A 12,923-nucleotide genomic window follows, 5' to 3' on the forward strand; every position below is an offset into this window, starting at 1 on the left:
CCCCAGCAACCCCTTCTTCACCTTGGCCTGAGCCTCTCTCCTGGGCTGAATGAAGGTGGAAAGGGCCTGGGCTGAGCCCCAAGGGCTCCTCTGGAGACCGAGGTGGGGGAAAAGGCAGGGAGTGCGTCAGTCCTGATGCAATCGCAGGCTCATGGCTTGGCCCACTTCCTCCTCTTTGGGTGTTTACCGGAGCCTGGATTCCACAGGAACCCTTGGAACAGAGCACTGACGAGGGCAGGCAGCACACAAAACTGTGTCTTCTTGGGGGACAGTTTAGACAAAAAAGCGATACCGCGTGTGGGCCTCAGGTGCCCTGGGCTCAGGGACACAAGAAAGAGATACCAGGTGTCGAGTCCAGAGGAGGGGCCAGGCTGGAGGAGGGGGACTGACCGCAGGCTGCTGCCTGGCCACTTCCAGACCAGCTAGGAGAGGCCCAGTGAATAGGCCCTTTATTCCTGGGCTTAGACGCTCGGGGGAGGGAGCTCTGGAAGGGTGTCTCAGGTGACAAGGAGCCTCAGAAGAAGCTGAGAGGATCCTGTCCCTTCCTTCCCAGTAGAAACCCGAGCCGGAGAGAAGCTTGTTTCCAGGCATTTGCTGAGAGCTTCATCGCGGAGGCCCCTGGCCAAGCCCACCACCTTGTGGGTCACCTAGCCACAACCTCAGAAGTGCGGAGTCACACGGGGTAGAGAACACAGGTTTTTGGCAGTCATGTCGCAGAACTTCCAGTTACTGGCTGGGTGCCCCAGGCAAGTGACTTCACCTCCCTAACTCTCAACTTCCTCGTGTCAAACAGAATCATCAGAGTAATAGACTTCAGAGATAAAGCCCCTAGGCCCTTAGAACAGAGTCTGGTGAGGGCGAAAGCGCTCACTACCTGTTGCATATTGTTATTTTTATTAAGACACAGCAGGAGGCAGAGAGGCAATGGAGCCCAAAATCAGCTGTTTGCTTCCAGGTCCAGGCACTGAAATTCTTTCCTGCTTAGAGAGCCTTCCCCTTTTTTTTTCTTTTCCTCTCCCCTGCCCTCTTCTCCCTCCCTCTCTCTCTGTGCCCCTGAAGCTGAGGCCTAATTGTCCTCCTTTCAGTATCTAATGACTGTTTCCCAGTTATCAGGAAAGCATCCGACTGCCCCTCCCCCAGAACTGTGAAACCGAGTAAGCAAAGCTTGCTTAAACTCCTGAGTCATTCAGCAAAACCGGCCCGAGATAATCAGTGGATCAAGGAAACTAGATGCAGAATGGGGGAAACCCAGCAAAACCCAACCTCAAAACCAGGGCCTCCTCTCAGGGCAACTTCCCTCTGCTGGCCCCTAGGAGGGGCTTTCATTCAGGCTCCATAAACAAGACAGCACGGGGCATCTGAGACCTTTCCATTCCCTTCTGCTCTCAGAATAAGACATGAGCTACACCTGGGTCTCTAGCCTGCCGCCAGGCCTTCCCATGAAATCTTGTTTTACACAAACTCTTCGCTGTGGGACAAACTCTCTTCCTTGCTGCCACGCCCCAGTCCCAGGGAGAGTTGACACCCTGCCTCCCATCCTCCCTGCCCGATCATTTCTCAGCCCCTGCACCTTGCCTTCGGCCCAACCACTCCACGGCCATCACAGTCATCAGTGGCTTCTTAGTTGCCAAATCCCAAACACTGTCTCCAGGCCATTCCTTCTTGCCCTCTGCAAACATTCAAACACTCTGACGACCCCCTTCTTTAAACTCTCCCTCCTGGGGCTTCTGTCAGACCACAGCCCCCTGGTTCTCCTCCCCCTGAGACCAGCACTCTGGGTACTGGCTGCTCTCCCTGTCCTCATGACTCTGCTCTTAGCTGTCTTCCCTTCCTTATCTTCAAGCCCCTTCCCAGGTTTAATCTGTTCCCAGGTCTTTAACTTCCACCTCTTCGCTGGTCACTTCCCTGGTGGCTCACATGGTAAAGAATCTGCCTGCAATGTGGAAGACCAGGGTTCGATCCGTGGGTCAGGAAGATACCCTGGAGAAGGAAATGGCAACCCACTCCAGTATTCTTGCCTGGAAAAGTCCATGGACAGAGAAGCCTGGCAGGCTACAGTCCATGGGGTCCCAAAGAGTCGGACACGACTGAGCAACTAACACCTTCCCAGATCATATCTCCAGCCTAGATCTTCTACCAAATGCCACCAAGCAGCTCTATTTGCATGACCCCAGGCACAGCAGGCTCAACACACCCTAAACCCAACTTTTTACTTCCTCCCTAACCTGCTCCTCCTCCTGGGTTCCCCATCTTGACGAATGACACCACCTTTTACCCTTTACCCAAGCCAGAGGCTCAAACATTGTCTTTGCCATCTTCCTGCCCTGCCCACAAATCACCATACCCTTAGCATCTCATCGATCGCCTCCTTTCTCCTCCATTCCCATTGTTTCTGCTCCACTTCAGGTCTTCATCATGACCTGCAGCCTAAATTACTACACGTCTCGCAAGTAGGCTCTCAGTCTTAATTTCTTCCCCCTTTGTACTGGATTTGTCTGGGAGTGTCTGTCCAGCTGCAGTTCTTTTCTTGAGGACCACTGTTGCCCACAGACCTCACAGAGAGGTGCCCTTAGACTCACGATCTCACCAAAGCCTGCCCTGCAATCCTCACAGTGCTTGAACCAGAGGTGTACATTTGACCCAAGCTGAGCTGTATTCTGTCTTCTGGGACTCTGAAACTGGGGCATAGTGACCATAGTCCAAGCACCACCCCAGGGGTCGCATCAGTAACGACAATGGGTGGAACAGCCCAAGGAGAGACAACAGGGAATGGGCGACGGTGGCACATGGAGACTGTGGGCCTTGTCTATGACAGCAGCTGTTACTCTGCTCTAGCAGATGGTTGCCATGGGAATGTAGGTCCAGACTTGTCAGATATTGTGATTTTCCATACTTTCATGTGAAATTTCCCAGTTTTCAAATATTGGGCACTAATTCATTTTTTAATGCCACCGACTAAGAATATCTTGTGCATCATATTTGACCTACAGGGCTGCCAGTTTGTAATCAGCACCAGGGAGTCAGACACCGGCCCCAAAGCTGGGGACGGCCACTTTCTGCCATGTATGGAGACTCAGAGAAGCCCTCAGTGTAGCCGGAAGAACAAAGCCTGCTCCTGCTGGCTCCTTGCCCTCTGCCTCCACCCCCACCCCAGGAACACTACAGACCCACATTTCCTGGCCTTCTTTCTCGGCCCTCCTGCCCTTCTTTCTAGGCCCAGAACTGTGTGATAGTTAAAGTGATGGGCTCTGAAGTCAGAGAGACCTGGGTTCAAGTGCTGACTCTGCGACCTCTGGCTGCGTGCTCTCGGGAAATTGACTTCACCCCTCTGAGCCCCAATTCCTTCCTTTGTAAGACAGGGTACTTTCTTCATAGGGTTGTTATTGGGGTTAAAGGAGATAGAGCTCAGAAAGCTCTTAGCACAGTGCCTGGCATCCAGTACACACTGAATGAATGTTACCCATTATTGTTATTTTTATTATTGCCATGTCGTAGCATTCTTCCTCAGCACAGCCCTGTCTCAGAGCCCTTTCTTGTTTGTGTAACTCTCTGGGCACTTACCATTTGTTCTTATTACTTTTTAAAAAAAATTTATTTATTTTAATTGGAGGCTAATTACTTTACAATATTGTAGTGGGTTTTGCCATACATTGACATGAATCAGCCATGGGTGTACATGTGTTCCCCATCTTGAGCCCCTCTTACTACTTATCACTATTTCATCAGCCTTGGTATATTGTAAACTCCTCTTAGAGGGAAAGGCCACGTTCTCTCTCTCTTTATATGAATGAGAGGGGAAAGAAAGTAGTTGAAACTATTTTGTACATAGTGGGTGCTCAAGATACATGTATTTGTTGGTGCACTGCTGGAATTTAAGCTCCATGACAGCAAGGACCTTGTCCATCTCATTAACTATTGGATCCCCTGAGCCTAGTTTTTTACATATATGTTGAGCATATATGGAACCCTCAATAAACATATATCGAATAAAAGAATGAAAGGCATCTCTTCCCCCTCTCCCAGGATTCTTTAACATACTTAGGAGGTTATTGGTGCAAATTCAATCTGCTGTTTTAAAATAGTAGGTTCTGGAATCTCTGTTAAGAGCTCCCCATTTTTCCTTTGGGAAACTGTCCTTCCCCCACTCAAGGTGGCTTCCCCATCTGAACTCTAGGAATAGTCATGTGGCCCAAGACTAGCCAATTAGAGAAAACTACCCCCTGGCCACAGTGATTGGTTCAAGATGGGCTTGTAAGTCAATCAAAGCCAATCAGAGCTGTAAGGATTGGGAAGAAAAAATTCACTTTCCTCAGAGGAAGCTAAGTCATGAGAATACAAGGCTAGAGCTGCTAGTGGCCGCATTACCACAAAGAGGAGAAAGCTTGCCTAGAAAGGAAGCAGACACAGAAAAAGGCCTGAGAAACAGAAAGAGACAGGTTCCTAATGGTATCTTTTGAGCAAGCGTATCTATTTGTGCCTAAATCCAAGCCCTTGACTGTTGTCTTAGAGACAATAAATTATTTTTTTTTCAAGTCACCTTGAGTTGAGTGCTAGTCACGCATCCAAAGGAGAGCAGATTAATATTTGGATTCTATAGAAAGGCAGTCATAGTAGACATAAACATATATCTTTATAGGAATGTGCCCAGCCACAGTGATCTTTCTGTAAGAACTGGTGCCTACCCACAAACTAGACTAACAGCCATGTTAGTACTGAACCCTGCCCTCCAACTATACAACTGGTTGGACCAGAAGTAGATGTGTATTGCAGCGTAATCAGATCAGATTCTCTCTCCTGGGGATTTGGGTTTAGGACTGAAGAGATCCTAGTTCTGTCTGAACTACATGCTTAAACTGAGGGGATAGAAAGTTGGGAGCTGGGAGAAAGTCACATTCATGGGGGACCTTAGAAACTGATCTATTCAAGAAGAATGAGGTTGACTCACATGGGAAGAGAGGCCGTGACCTCTCTGAGAAATAGAGAGCAAACAGAGAGAGAGAGAGAAGAGTTGCTTCCTCTTTTCTCATGAGGCAAATTACTTCTCCTTTTAGGCTCCAAGAGATTTCTCTGTGTTCATATAATTCTCTCTTCTACCATTACACTCCCTGCTTTTTTGAAAACTTAAAATAGCTTTAGAGGTTTGTGTGTGGGGGGGTTGTTTTTCCTTATATCTAAAATGTTTTTTAGACAACTATCTTAGAAACAAGTCTGCAGTCAAGGTGTCCTGTTTACAAGGTTGATGAAGTCCCTTTGCTAGGCTTCCTAATCAAGACACCTACACATTCAGTTATTAGCTGTGTAACCTTGGCCAGAACACATGGATTCACTGAACTGGCTTCCTCCTCTATAAAACAGGAATAATAATGCCCACCCTACCAGGTAGTTAAGAGTGAATGAGATAAGGTGGAAAGATTTTACTTAGCACAGTGCTGGGCACCAAGAAGCCATGTAATCATTTTGTGCCAAATGCAAAAGAGGGGTTGAGTCCAAGTCCAGAACCAGGCCACTAAAAGGTGCCAGTTGGAGAAGACTTTTGAGAGTTCCTTGGACTGTGAGGAGATCAAACCAGTCTATCCTAAAGGAAATCAATGCTGAATATTTGTTGGAAGGACTGATGCTGAAGCTCCAATACTTTGGCCACCTGATGCGAAGAGCCAACTCATTGGAAAAGACCCTGATGCTGGGAAAGATCGAAGGCAAAAGCAGAAGTGGGTAGCAGAGGATGAGATGGTTAGACAGCATCACCAACTCAGTGCACATGAAGTAGTGAAAGACAGGGGGCAGGCTGCAGTCCGCAGGTCACAAAGGGTCAGACTCGGCTTAGCAACCGAAGAACAACAGCTACACGAGGAAGTCTAAGGGAACAAGCCTTCTCCCCATCAGCACCCTTTTCATCATGTGCACCCGATTTTCAAAAGCATTGAGGAGGCAAAGAGTGTCTTTATTTTTAAAAATGCCAGTTCTGGGGACTTCCTTGGTGGTCCAGTGGTTAAGAATCTGCCTTGCAATTCAGGGGACTTGAGTTTAATCCCTGGTCAGGGAATTAAGATGCCACGTGCTGAGGAGCAACTAAGCCCACATGTCACAAGTACCGAGCACGCCACAAGTAGAGAGTCCAAATGCTGCAATGGAAGCTCCTGCGTGCTGCAACTAAGGCCTGACAGAGTGAAATTAATAATTTTTTAAAAAAAGGGTATATAAATGCCTATTCTGGAACTCATTCCAAGGATATAATTCAGACAAAAAATACATTTGCATAAGAATGCTCATTGCAGTAGTGTTTATATTGGAAAAAAATTGGAAATGACTGACATGTTCAACACTGTGTTTCGTTTAATAGATGATAGTACATATATACAACAGAATATTATAAAGACTAGAAGAACAAAAGACAATCTTTTTAAATTAAAATAAACATGGAGTAGTTTGCCAAATATTATAATGTAAAACGCAAAATGTGAACATTTAAGGTTAAAGCACAATATTTCAAAGAAGTTTCTCCTTCTCATCCCAGCATCACACACACTGTCTCACACACCACTCGCCCAGCTATACATTCATCTTCTCTGCCTTTGGGGTAACTAGGGTGTGAAAACTGAAGAAGCATTTATGTAAGTTCAAGTCCTGAGGCCTCTAACATTTGAGGTATCGACAAAGATGGATGTTCACATCATTTTCTGAGCTTAAAAAAAAAGCAGCTTACAAAAATATTGCGGACAATGTGAACAATGGTTATCCCAGGCCATGGGATTTCAGGTGTCTTTTTCTTCTTTGTACTGTCATGTATGGTTTGAAATGTACATAATGTATATACATTATGTTTATATTTATGAGAAAAAATGAAGCTATTTTCATAAGGGAGTTACCTTGACTTTATTTTCTCCTCTATTGTCCTCAATACATATTCTACCAGATTACCTCTAATATGCCTTCCTTCTTCATGCACAGGGAGACGTACCTGGCTGCCCGGTTCTGTGGAGCTGCTCCAGACAGAAGCTCCTTGTTCAGGGAGGGGAACCTTCCATGAGCCTGGCAGAAACGCTAGGCAGCTCACTACTGCCCTCTTCTGGTCAGAACAGGGCAGTTCTGATGTGCTAAACAGCACACCAGTCACATCGTGATTGGCCAAGGTCACCTACCCTTGCAGTCATCAGCGTGCTGCACACCACCACTTGCTCTAGCAGGTGGAATAGAACGTCTCCTGGGAACCTCTGGCTTGGCGTGGACAGCACTGTCCTGATGGGTTTGCAGTCATACCCTTAGCCTCCCTTAGCCCAGGTCATAGCCTGTTTGAGGGTGGGGTACTGAGTAAGTGATGAAAAACTTTCCTGCTCGCTAAAGAGCACTGATGGTTTGGAGTTCAGGTTCCAGAAAGTAGAAGGCAGGGTTGAAAGAAGATAAATACAATCATCCCAATTATAAAAGCTCTTAGGACCCAGGGGTTAAGACTCCGAGCTTCCACTGCAGAGGGTGAAGGTTCCATGCTGGCTGGGGAACTCAGATCTCACATGCCATGTGGTGTGGCCAAAGTAAATAAATAAAGCTTGTGTTCTTGTATGCTTCTAATTACTTTTCAAGTATTTGTCAAAGCAGCTTGATATGCACAAATAAATTCACACAAGGATATTTGTTGCAGAATTGTTGGCAAAGCACAAAACTGCAATCTAAATAGCACTCAGTATGGGGGCATTTGGACAAAATGGAATAGTATGCAGCTGTTAAAAAGAATGAGGTGGATCTATATGTGCCACTCTGAAATGATGTCCAAGATTCATTGTTAAGTTAAAAAAAAAAAACCAAGCACGATATGTAACTGTCAATAAGTGTAAATGTGTTGTGTCTTAAATAAGGATCTGTGTAACAGTACACATTTCTATTTAGATATGTATAGAATACATTGGAAGGAAACACTAGGAATTAATAATAATAATGACTATCTCTGGAGATGGCAAAAAGAAAAGAGAACTAATCTCAGTTCAGTTCAGTTCAGTCACCCAGTCGTGTCTGACTCTTTGCGACCCCATGGACTGCAGCACACCAGGCCTCCCTGTCCATTACCAACTCCTGGAGCTTACTCAAACCCATGTCCATTGAGTCAGTGATGCCATCCAACCACCTCATCCTCTGTCATCCACTTTTCCTCCTGCTTTTAATCTTTCCCAGCATCAGGGTCTTTTCAAATGAGTCAGCTCTTCATATCAGGTGGCCAAAGTATTGAATTTTCAGCTTCACCATCAGTCCTTCCAATGAGTATTCAGGACTGATTTCCTTTAGGGTGGACTGGTTGGATCTCCTTGCCCAAAGGACTCTCAAGAGTCTTCTCCAACACCACAGTTCAAAAGCATCAATTCTTCGGAGCTCAGCTTTCTTCACAGTCCAACTCTCACATCCATACATGACCAGTGGAAAAGCCATAGTCTTGACTAGACGGACCTTTGTTGGTAAAGTAATGTCTCTGCTTTTTAATATGCTGTCTAGGTTGGTCATAACTTTTCTCCCAAGGAGTAAGTGTCTTTTAATTTCATGGTTGCAGTCACCATCTGCAGTGATTTGAGAGCCCAAAAGAATAAAGTCTGCCACTGTTTCCACTGTTTCCCTGTTTCCCCATCTATTTGAAGTGATGGGACCAGATGCCATGATCTTAGTTTTCTGAATGTTGAGTTTTAAGCCAACATTTTCACTCTCCTCTTTCACCTTCATCAAGAGGCTCTTTAGTTCTTCTTCGCTTTCTGCCATAAGGATGGTGCCATCTGTGTATCTGAGGTTATTGATATTTCTCCCAGCAACCTTGATTCCAGCTTGTTCTTCATCCAGGCCAGCATTTTGCATGATGTACTCTGCATATAAGGAATCCATACATACACACACACATACAAAAAAAAAAAACTGTTAAAACTAGTAAATGAGTTTGGCTAGGTTATAGGATATACACAAAAATAAGTTGAATTTCTATACACTATGTCTTAGTCCATTCGGCTGCTATCATAGAATACCATAGATTGGGTGCCTTAAAAACAACAAAAATTTATTTTTCACAGCTCTGGAAGCTGGAAGTCTGAGACCAGGGTGTCAGCACGGTCAGGTTCTGGTGAGATCCTCTTCTGGGTTGCAGACAGCTGTCTTCTCTGGGGTCCCTTTTATAAGGGCTCTAATTCCATTCATTGGATTCACGCTCATGATCATATCATCTCCCAAGGCCATCATCACACTGGGGATTAGAACTTCAATGAATGAACTTTGTGGGGACACAAATATTCAGCCCATAATAACTAGCAATGAACTATCTGAAAATGAAACTGAGAAAATAAATTTATTCACAATAGCATCAATAAGAATAATATACTTAGGAATAAATTTAACAAAAGGAGTACAAGATTCATACACTGAAAACTACAAAAGATTGTTGGAAAAAGAAGAGATTAAAAGAAGACTCAAAAGATACCTAAGACTTAAATGGAAAGAAATCTGTTCATGGATTGGAATGAACAGATGGGTTTCTGGGGAGTAAGATGATAACATCCCCGAACTAATCTACAGTTTCAATGCAAGGCCTATCAAAATCTCAGCTGGCTTTTTTTTTGCAAAAATTGACAAGCTGATGCTAAAATTTATATGGAAATGCAAATGACACAGAATAGTCAAAACAATCTTAGGGGGGAAATTTCAAGCTTCTTAACATAGCTAAAATAATCAATGTGTGATACTGGCACAAGAATAAAAAATAAGATGAGACTTCCCTGGTGTCCAGTGGCTAAGACTCTGCACTCTCAATGCAGGGGGTCCAGGTTTGATCCCTGATCAGAGAACTAGATCCCACATACCACAGCTAAAGACACCACAACAAAGATTAAAGATCTCTAGCACTGCAACTAAGACCCAGTGCAGCCAAATAAATACATGTTTTTTTAAAAAATAAGATTCACTTCAGTTCAGTTGCTCAGTCGTGTCTGACTCTTTGCGACCCCATGGACTGCAGCACACCAGGCTTCTCTGTCCATCACCAATTCCTGGAGTTTGCTCAAAACTCATGTCCATCGAGTCAGTGATGCCATCCAACCATCGTATCCTCTGTCGTCCCTTTTCGCTCCTGCCTTCAGTCTTTCCCAGTATCAGGGAATGAAATAGAAATGAGAGTCTCGAAATAAACCTCTACATTTATGCTCAATTAATTTTAGACAAGAGTGCAAAGGAAACAATTGGATATCCATAGGCAAAAGGACAAAGCTGAATCCCTACTCATGCCATATAAACAATTTAATTCAAACTATATTATAGACCTAAATGTTAAAGCTAAAACCACAAAACTCTTAGAAGAAGATACAACAGCAAATCTTTGTGACATTGTATTAGGCAATAGTTTCCTAGATATGACACCAAAAGGACAAGCAGCAAAATAAAGAAATAGATAAACGGGGCTTTGTAAATATTGAAAATCTTTTGCTTCAAAGGATAATGGAGCAGTGAAAATCTTCTGGAATTAGAGTGTGGTGATGATAGCACAATTGTGTGAAGATACTAAAAATCACTGAGCTTTACACTTAAAAGTGAACCATGTTGTATGTGAATTATGAGATTGGTGCAAACATAATTGTGGTTTTGGACTATGAGTTTTAAATAATTATAACTAGGCTCAAACACATCTTTATTAATCAAAGTAGGAACCATTGCAATCAGCACATTTTTGCCAATAATAAATAAGTTTGTTTATTCCTGTAGTGTAAAAATCTGTGCTTCGGGATTTGACAAACTCTTGTAAAGCATTTTCTGCTTCCTGTTGGTTGTGGAAGCATTTTCCCTGCAAAAAGTTGCTTGAAGAAGTGGTAGTCTGTTGGTGAGAGGTCAGGTGAATATGGCAGATGGGTAAAATTTCGTAGCCCGATTCTTTTAACTTTTGAAGCATTGGTTATGCAATGTGCGGTCGGGCGGAATCATGGAGAAGAACTGGGCCCATTCTGTTGACCAGTGCTGGCTGCAGGCATTGCAATTTTCAGCACATCCCATCAATATGTTGAGCATACTTCTCAGATGTAATGGTTTCACTGGGATTCAGAAGGCTGTAGTGGATCAGACCAGCAGCAGACCACCAAACAGTGACCATGACCTTTTTTGGTGCAAGTTTGGCTTTGGAAAGTGCTTTGGAGCATCTTCTCTGTCCAGCCACTGAGCTGGTTGTCGCCAGTTATCTCTTAAAATCCACTTTTCCTCGAACACCACAATCCAATAAAAAAATGATTCGTTGTTGTTGCAAAGGATAAGAGAAGATGACACTTCAAAACGACGATTTATTTGATTTGCAGTCAGCTCATGAGGCACCCATTTATCGAGTTTTTTCACTTTTCCAATTTGCTTCAAATGCCAAATGACCAGAGAATGGTCAACGTTGAGTTCCTCAGCAACTTCTCCTGTAGTTGTAAGAGGATCAGCTTCTATGATTGCTCTCAATTGGTCCTTGTCAAATTCTGATGGTCTGCCACTATATACTCCTCATCTCAAGGCTCTTGTCTCCTTTGTAAAACTTCTTGAACCCCCACTGCCCTGTACGTTCATTAGCAGTTTCTGGGCCAAAAGTGTTGTTGATGTTGTGAGTTGTCTTTGCTGCTTTATCACCCATTTTGAACTCAAATAAGAAAATCGCTCAAATTTACTTTTTGTCTAACATCATTTCCATAGTCTAAAATAAATATAAAATATATATAATAAGTGAAGACACTCTGTTGTGTCCGACTCTTTGCGACCCCATGGACTGTAGTCCACCAGGCTCCCCCATCCATGGAATTTTCCAGGCAAGAGTATTGGAGTGGGTTGCCATTTTCTTCTCCAGAGGATCTTCCTGACCCAGGGATCGAACCTGGGTCTCCCATACTGCAGGCTGACGCTTTTATCACCTGAGCCCCCAGGGAAGCCCGCATAATAAGTCATTAGCAAAAAAACATGAAGTGACGGACTTCCCTGGTGGTCCAGTGGTTAAGACTCCATGCTTTTGGTGCAGGGGGCGCAAGTTTGATCCCTGGTCAGGACGCAGGTTCAATCCTTGGTCAGATCCCACATGCCACAGTGCAACTAAGCGTGTGTTCTTAAACAATGACCCAACTCAGCTAATAATAATACATAAATAAATAAATATTAAAAAAAAAAACATAAAGTGAGAAATGAGCATTAAAATGATACATAACATAACCACATTAAAGAACATATTCCAATATCAAATGGCAAAGTTCAACGGTACAAAACCGCAATTATTTTGCACCCACCTAATATATGGCAATAAAGCTATTATTTTTTTAAAAAGGACTTTGTGATTATTAAATGGGAAACACCCATAATTTCCTCCTGATGTTTTCCTTCCATGGGCAAGGCATTCATTGATACAATAATCCTGTCTTCTCTCTGCCTCCAACTCATTCTTCCCCTAAAGCAGAGAAATAACTCAATAGATCTGAGTTCGGGATAAAGAACTGTTACATGTAGTTCTGCACACTCCTTTCCTCCTGGATTTCCAGGAGGCATTCTGCATGCTTCTCTATATCTATGTCTCTACAGCATCAGCCCCTCATATGTGCCAGGCATTGCTAAAGGAGCTAGACAGTCAGTTTGAAAGAATAGTAACCTAACTCCTGCTATAAAGGAGCATACATTTTAGTGAGAAGACTGATAATAAACCAGAGTATATTCATATATTATCTTAGATGGTGTTAAGTCCTAAGGAGAAAAAAATAACATAGGAAAGATGAATAGGAAATATCAGGAGAGGGTGTGAAATTTTAGGTAGAATGTCCAGGAAAAGCCTCACAAGATGGCATTGGAACAAAGACCTGAAAGAGATCCAGAAGCTAGTCATGTGTATATTTGGGGGAAGAGATTTTCCAGGTGGAGCAAACAGCATATGCAAAGGCTCTGAAGTAATGGGGAGGAGGAGCCTGAAA

The 12,923-nt window shown here is 43.8% G+C and overlaps 1 long non-coding RNA gene across 1 annotated transcript in view; it reads right to left on the reverse strand.

Annotated features, from left to right (window-relative positions):
* Positions 1 to 6,327: 6,327 nt before the first annotated feature.
* LOC138991215 (uncharacterized) overlaps positions 6,328 to 12,923 on the reverse strand; it is a 32,406-nt gene continuing 25,810 nt past the window's right edge. The window contains exon 3 of the long non-coding RNA XR_011467175.1: positions 6,328 to 8,837. This is a non-coding gene — a long non-coding RNA (uncharacterized lncRNA). The remainder of the gene's footprint in view (positions 8,838 to 12,923) is intronic.

The sequence above is a fragment of the Bos mutus genome, chromosome 2, assembly GCF_027580195.1.
Source record: "Bos mutus isolate GX-2022 chromosome 2, NWIPB_WYAK_1.1, whole genome shotgun sequence".
In the NCBI taxonomy this organism is placed as follows: domain Eukaryota; kingdom Metazoa; phylum Chordata; class Mammalia; order Artiodactyla; family Bovidae; genus Bos; species Bos mutus.